Here is an 8109-nt window from a genome sequence, read left to right as displayed (position 1 = left end):
ACTGGGGGGATCCTCTTGGTCAGGCAGACGGGGAGGTTTGAAACGGCACGTACAAAACCTTCCCTCGCTGGCAAGGAAAAGGGTTGCACAAGTTATCTGTAAATATCTTTTATCTGCAGTGATTAGCCGGCAATCCTAAACATTGGATGAGTTCTCCCCATCGTTTCACAATGAGTTTTTTTCTGGTTTCTAAGAACTGTGTTCGAGGACTGACATTCACCATATGAGAAAAATGTGTGAACATGATGCACAGTCAGTTCTTTTCTCTCTTGGACACTGCCCCGTTACAGAAATACAAACTATCATGTCACCATGTACCCTACTTTTCTCTAACATTTTCCATCCATTACCTATAAGCACATTACAAACATGAGTGATTTTACTGTGATTTCAAAGATCCCTGCCTGGAGGGAAATGCAGTTTCAGTGCAGAACATAAGGAGAAGATGATTGAAGGGGTAGTGTGAGGAGAGTAAGAGGCATCTTTCTTAATGCCCAATGCAATGCCTTATAAAACAGCAATCCTGTCTCTATCTAGTAGTTTGAATTAATTTGCTTCTTCCAGGCAAATAAAACAGACGATGGAAGGAAAACAGGGTGGAGGAGAAAGTACAAAAAAGATGGAACAAAGATGCCATTTTAAATCACTGGCCCCAGCTCAGCATGTAACCATTTTCTATGGCAAGGAGCATGTCAAAAACCCCTCATTGACTGATACTTTCTACAGCTCCATGAAAGCCAAAGGCTGTGGATTTTTCTGCTCTTTAAAGTACAGGGGGAAATCCCCGGCGGCGCTGCTCCAAACCCCTGAGCAGCGCAGGAATTGCCGCTCGACACGCGGCGACCGATCAGCGACGGGACAGAAGCACAGGCTGGATTTTCAGACCTGACTTGGAGGTCCAGCTGCCAGACGGCATTGCAAAGAAAGACCTCTGGAGATTTCTCATCCCTTTTTTTGGCTTATTCTCCTGGTGTATTCATCTTAACAGAAATCAGCTGTTCTTCTCACTTACACAGTATTTGCAGAAGAGACTTTAGCATCTGGCCTGGCTATTATTAAAAGATGAGAACCTCCTGCTCTGTTATGAGAACACCACTACTGGCAATAAAAGGACAAAGATCCTTCACATCCAGGTTTCCCAAGATATGTCTGGATTATTTGGGGATTTTTTCCCTTCTGCCATGGCCTTTCCTTCCTAATTCCTGGCATTCGCTCACCGGCCTTGCACACCCCGGAGCAGGGATGAAAACTATCTCACAGCATTTGGATGTAACAGCATCATTTTCAGCTACTAAGGACTTCTTTTTCCAGCTGCGGAAATGAAAAAGTAAACAAGCTGGGGGGGTAGAAGGGCTGCCTTGGTGTTTAGGCTCTGACTTTATTTTTAATAGTACTCTAAAGACACAGTCTGGAGGAATACAAATGAAGGGGTGGAAAGGAGAGGACACTAAGCACTGGGCTCCTATAGGTTGCAACAAGGTTTTAAACCCTAACAGTGCCCTGTGTGCCCAAACCCAGAGGTAGGGAAAAACCCAAAGCCAAGCCTTAACCCAAAGCTAAACCTTAACCCAAAACCAAACCCAAACCCACACCCAAACCCACAGACGGGGAAAAAAGCCACCAATTGCACTTTGGGAGGCTGGGGGTGGACATACAGGAGAAGTGCAGGGACAGGATGCCCTGCTCAAGTACCGTCTACATGTCCCTGCCCATGGCAGGGGGTTGGAACTAGATGATCTTTAAGGTCCCTTCCAACCCAAACCATTCTGTGATTCTCTAAGATTTATTGGACACAGCCATGCTGAGTGGATCTGGCAGCGATGGTCCTGCATTGAGTCTCCCTTGGACCAGGAGACCCATGGAGACCCCTTCCAACCAGCATTTCAGTGACCCTTCATTGATGGCACCCACATCTACCTGTTGAAAAATCCTGGAGTCTGAAAACGTGGAGCTATTAATAGAGGGACTTCAGCTGATCTCTGCTGGCGTAATCACCATCTGAATTTGGCCCCGCGGTGAACATTAATCACCGGCAAGTTCTGCGGCGTATCAACTTTAACATGGGTTGTTTGCTTTTCTCTAAGTGTTGGGACATCCCACAAGCTCCAGCTGCTCATCTCAAGCGAGCTGCCGGGAGGGAGCGGCCAAAGGCTGCCTCCGTGGATTGCAGCGATCTCTGCTTTTCTTCCTGCCCCACCACAAATCCCGAGTAAATCTGTTGAGACAGCAACACTTGGCCTTAAATCCGCATTGTTTTTTGACCAGATCAGCAGTCTGGAAACCGGGTCAATTTTTCTAAACATGTGGTTTAGAAATGTGCTGTTTCAAAGGACACTATCCAATGGTGTGAGACCAAACACTGGATTTGTAGTAAAAAGAGCTAAACAACAACAACAAAGAAGTTTAAAGCTCACTATAACACTGGGTCCATGGGACACCCTGACAAAAGCCGGGAAATAGTAAATTCCCTGTTCTATATTTAGGGAAACTGAGGCATAAAAAGAGGAGTCCAAAGCTGCCTGGAGAATGAACAGACGATGGTGAAATTTCCCAGCTACAGAACAAAAGCTATTTGTCTCATCTTTACAAGTTCTTACAAATATCACCGTAGGGATTTTATGCAGTAGAGAAAGTCCACTTGTTATTTAGGTAACAGAGTTGACATTAGAAACGCAGGTTGCATCTACCCTAAGGGATATACGCAATTAATCTGCACGAAGGTAGCAGCACAGGGCTGAGAACCTCAATTTTAAATTATGCCTTAGGTCCCAAGTTCTTTTGGTGGCACCGCATCATTACAGCAGATCCTTTTAGAAGTCCAGGCTTTGTTCTCTTTGTATCTCATAGCCTTATCTGGGAATACAACAGCTTTGTATTCCCAGAGGGGTAGATGCCGGTGTCCCCCCATCCAAGGCCAAGTATCACAGAAAGACCCCATGGGAACAGCTCCATACATCCCAGACTGATACTGCACCAGCAGATCTACAGGGAAAAGATTATAATTCTAGAAGGCCAAAGACAGCCCTTTGGAATGCTAAATATTTAATTTTTTGCTTTAACCTCGTGCTAAAACTTTTCTTCAAGACGTTGAAGAGAAACGTTCAACCTGCTCCCACTGTTTTATCCACCACAGTCGCCCCCATCACCTATCCAAGGACTATGTGTTTCTAGTGAATCTGCTTATCATTTTAACCCTTCCAACAAATATTTCTGGTGAACAATGCTCTGGAGCTGTTCTCTGCAAGCATTCAGCCACGTGGCGAGTGCCTGAGCTGCAGAGCTGGTCACCCACCCCGCACCATGCCTTCTCCTACCCAAATATATCATCTACTGGGACCCCCCCAAGTGCTGCAGAGCATTGCTGTGATTTATGCAGAGCATTGGCCATCCGCAAACTGTCACCCAGGGGAGGGATTTCACCCCAAAATACTGATTCATTTCCTCCTGACCACACAGAAGGTAACTAGACGGTACATGTCAATCCTTGGATACATGACTGAGGTTATTTCCTCCTTTTCCCCAGTAAACAGCTTGATAAATTTTTTATTTGGTGCCAGCACAGGGCTTGGTGTTGAACCATAAAGTCAGACCCTCCTTCTCTCCCCCATCACTCCCCAAGAGCTTGTTTTAAGCACAAAAAAGGCTGATTTAGGCCTGCGGCTGCCAACACGTGGCCGCTCTCAGTCCCTCCGGTGTTGCTCACAGCCACAGGAAATTAAAAAGTTAAACCCAAGGCCAACAGGGAGAGGCAGCGCGAGATGCTGCCCCATATGGACGCTGTGTGAGACTGGCAAAGGCCTGATCCAGCGCTCCAGAGTTGACATTCAACCCTCACAACCCAAAAGCAAGAGGCTATTTACTGACACCGAAAGTGGGGAAGACAATGATCACCACCCCTTGTAGGAAGTGCCTTTAAATCCTATCTCCCCAAAGGACTCTGGGTTCGGTCTCCCCGACACGTGTCTGTATCAGGCAGCCCCCCGCGCTCACCAGCGGCGGTCATTCTGCCTCTAGAGCAATTCGTTCCTGGCTAAGGCAAGAGGGTGACCTCAAGCTGCAAAAAGGTAAATGAATCAAAAGATCCAATGCGACACTCCCAGCGTGATGTCACATGGGAAAACACGAGGGCATTACTGACATCAGAGTAACATTTTGGGTCTTCCAACTCTTGTGCTGACCATGTCTGCCATAGATATCCAAGGGAAACGTGCCAGACACCAACAAAAGATGGACGAATCACTGTAATCCCTCAATAACCTGCCCATGTAAGAATTCCGTCTTCTGAAACCTCTTTATTCGGAGTGGTTTTCACTGAGTATGTGTTATCCATACCATCGCATAAGCCGTTCTTAGCTTAGACAACAACCTGCAGCAGAGAGTTCCTAGCCTGACTCACAGAGCCGTGGGATAATTGGGGCTGGAGGGGACGGCGGGAGGTGCCCAGCCCAACCTTCTGCTCAAGCAGCCTCAGCTCCAGGGTCAGACCAGGCCGCTGCGGTTTTACTCAGTAAACAGGTAAAGCTGGGGGGGACTGTGGGACCTTTAAACCTCCAAGAACAGAGGTGTCAAAACATCCCTGGGCCCCTGTTCCACCGCTTGACCATTCAAAACAGTGAGAAGTTGTTTATTTCCCTTCATGAGCATCTGGAATAAGTGACCGTGCAAGCAAGAGCATAATGAACGTCCCTCTGAGCTCTGAGTAGCTGTGATGGGTTAACCTTGGTACCAGAGGGCTGCAGAAAGTCTTAGCACTCATGTTTATAGCAGAAGTCCCCCTATAATTTATGCAGCAATGCACCACACAGCACTGACTGGCTTGCTTGGTTCCTCACTCTGGTACAAATGTCCCTAAAATCAGGACTCCGATTTTGGGCTGGAATGAAAGCACCCTTGAAACCCCCAAACATTTATCTCAGTCTTTGAACACCACACAGGACGTGTGTAGGTCCATGATAAGGTCAACAGAGCTCACAAAGTCAGGATTAGTGACATTTAAACTTCACAGTTAAAGGTCTCTTGAAACGAACAGCACTTCACACCTCTCTGTGCTACTACTTCTCTTGTGCAGACTCAAGAAATAGCCAGAAAGGATAAAATTTACTATGAAACCAGGCACCAGCTTGCAAACCACTCCTGTCCTCTCCTCCCACAGACAGCCCTGGGTGCACTTAACCTCACCACCTCCCCTGATCTCCTCCCTATCCGTATATATTTTGCTGCTTGGAAACTATTCTTGCCTCAGGCCATGCAAATCACAAGATTATCTGTAACTGCATTCCTCAGGTCTGACCAGGAAGAAGTGGGAATAGTGCAACCCCCATCCTGGAAAAGCGCCATAAACCCAAATCCCTCCCCCTGGTTTGGAAAACCAACCTTTCCTACACTTCAAGCTCTGCTCGCAGGGCCCTAGTATCAGAATATTCTTCCTAATGGCAGTTGTTAGGTTTCAGAGTTAACAAATCAATGGAGCAGTTTGTGCTCATCTGAGAAACACAGGTTTTGATAGTTTGAAGACTCAGGAAAAGAAGCAACATTTGAGATCAGATTTATGTGTCCTTTACCACCCAAAGGTCTGGAAACTTGCTTTTTGTATTTAATTGAAAACTTAAGTGCTGGAAAAATCGATGGGGCCACCCCAGAAGGGTCGGTACTGTGTCCTACTGCGCACTTACTTTACCCTGCCTGGTGCTAAGACGAGACAGCAGAAGAAAAAGAAGCATAGAAGAACATTAACAAAAAAAAAAGCCATTTTATTGAAAATGAAATTCAAACTTCAAATTAATATTACAATCATGAGAAAATGCCAAACAATTCAATTTACAGTTGCAACATACAATACAAATAGTCCCTTTGAAGTTGAAGTAAACTGATCCACAATCATCGTCTGTGGCATAAAGCAGAGTGTGTTTGTACAATATGTGCATGAAAAGCAAATCTCGGGTGACAGCGTTTGAAAAAATAAAAAAAAATTAAAGCTTGTATTTACACAAAATGCTACAAATATTTTGTTCCAGCGGAAATTCAAGACTGGTAAAGCATATTTAACAACAACGAAAAAAAATTGGAATGTCACTCATATTACCTAAAACAAAAGTTACTGTAAAAGTATGGTTTTGGCTGATATACTTAAAAGTACTGCATTTAGAAAAAAAAAAAAGCAAAGAGTTATCTGTAAACATGGAAGTAAACAAACATCTAAAAAAGTTCTCAGAAAAACGTTAAAATGAAATGCATTCTATTTAAAAACAACAAGAAAAACAGGGGTTCCGAGAACGGGGCTTCTTTGAGCTCATGGCTGATCCAGGTTTTGATTATTGCTTTTGCTCATGGCTTCTCGGCCGCGTGCAGCCCGGCGCGGGGCTGAGCTCTGCTGAGTGTGAAAGTGCAAAGTGTTCCCCACTCGAGATGTGGAAACAGGCAAATCTTTGCTCGGGGGACTGCTAGCAAAAAAGTTCAATGCTAAGAAAGACACAGCAGCTGGTCTTTAAAAACAAATGATAAACGCCACATCAATGATGCTGTGGGTTAAATAATTTGCATTACTTCCCCGACCCGCTGACCCCGATCTGGTCACCCTTAGGAGGAGGGAGAGGAGGATTTCATCCTCCATTCGGCAAAAGGGACATCGTGCCTGTTCTGCTGGAAGTAAATCTTTGGTACGACAAGAGAGCTGGAGAGTAAAAAAATAGGCCATTTTAAAATCTTTAAATCTATGACCAGTGCCCAAGATTGCCACTCACTGAAGGGAAGGGCTGTTGCACCTTTGAGAAATCTCCTTCCTGCTGGCGCTCAGCACCTTGCAAAACGTCAAATAGTCTGATATGATTAAGTACCTAGCGCCGGCTGGGGTTTTTTTTGGTCTGAAATTCTGATTCAAGAGCATTTCCAAGTGAACTCGGAAGCATTTTCCAAAAGCTTTGATAAGCATCTCTGCCTCAGCCGGTAAAACTCCCTCCATGATCAGCCTGGCATACCGGGAGAGATTTTCCAAAGGCACCAGGAGGGTTCAGGAGCACGGGGGTCTACTGCAAGTCAAGAGGCTGGTGCTCTTCTGTCCGTAGGTGCTTAGAAAATCCTTTCCTTTCTATCCCAAGCAGGCAGAGCCAGACGCCTGCCCACATGGCCAGGGAAGCCGAGGGCACGGATTGGGCACGTGCGCCTCAACCGGGAGAAGAAAACCTTTTTGACGGCTGTCCCTAATGGTCCAGTTGGAAGACCGTGGGGACACAAACAGAGTCCTGTTGGTACTGAGCAAAACAAAAGTCTGGTCTGTGCTGGATTTATCCAGAAACAAAAACCAAGTGCTTGAATTTTACAACAAAGTCTTAAAAACAAAAAAAAAAAATCTGGGTTGCTGCCTGCAGCCACTCTTAACAACATTTCAACACAAAAGCACCCTAAAAATTACTTAATATGCATACAGTAAACCTTAAAAAGCCCTTCTCAGCAATAACAAATAATGTACAAATATAGTACCTTTTATTAAATAGGAAACAGCTTGCACTGGCAGTACATCTTTTTCTCTTGCTTACTAAACAAAAAACAAAACTGAAATGTGTAACCAGACACTGGCTTTTTAAGTGCTGCTGAGACTAACAAACGTATTTTACAGTTACAAATAAATGGACAGTGGTATGCTTCAAGCTACCACAAACCAACAATAAATAGAATCAATTACAGCTTCCATCTTTGAAGGAAAACTAAGTATTAGAAGGAAAAAAAAAAAAGTGTCTTACTTTAAGCATACTTGGTATACAACCTTTAGAAGGCAAAGACTTTATTAATTTATTTTTTTTAAGAGCACGTCACCACGCAGATCGGAGGGATGTACCATGCTACTGTCAACTCGCTTCACAGCTTCGCTGTTCACGAGCAGTGATGGTGTTGTCTGGCTCTGTATGGCTATGCCCACCCTTGATTCACTGCGACACGTCGGAGGTAGCCAAAGTACAGCCAAGGAGCAGCGTGGTGGCCAAACGCCCCCCCCCCAAGGAGGCTGCGGATGGCGATGGCTAAGGCAGGGAAGGAGGGAGCGCCGTCAGACCCCATCAGCACGTGCCGTACATCCCACTAAGCCAGGCTTAACATCACCTGCTTAGGTGTGGGGAG

Source organism: Eurypyga helias, unplaced genomic scaffold (assembly GCF_000690775.1).
Source record: "Eurypyga helias isolate BGI_N326 unplaced genomic scaffold, ASM69077v1 scaffold6075, whole genome shotgun sequence".
In the NCBI taxonomy this organism is placed as follows: domain Eukaryota; kingdom Metazoa; phylum Chordata; class Aves; order Eurypygiformes; family Eurypygidae; genus Eurypyga; species Eurypyga helias.
This window is presented reverse-complemented; position numbering follows the sequence as displayed.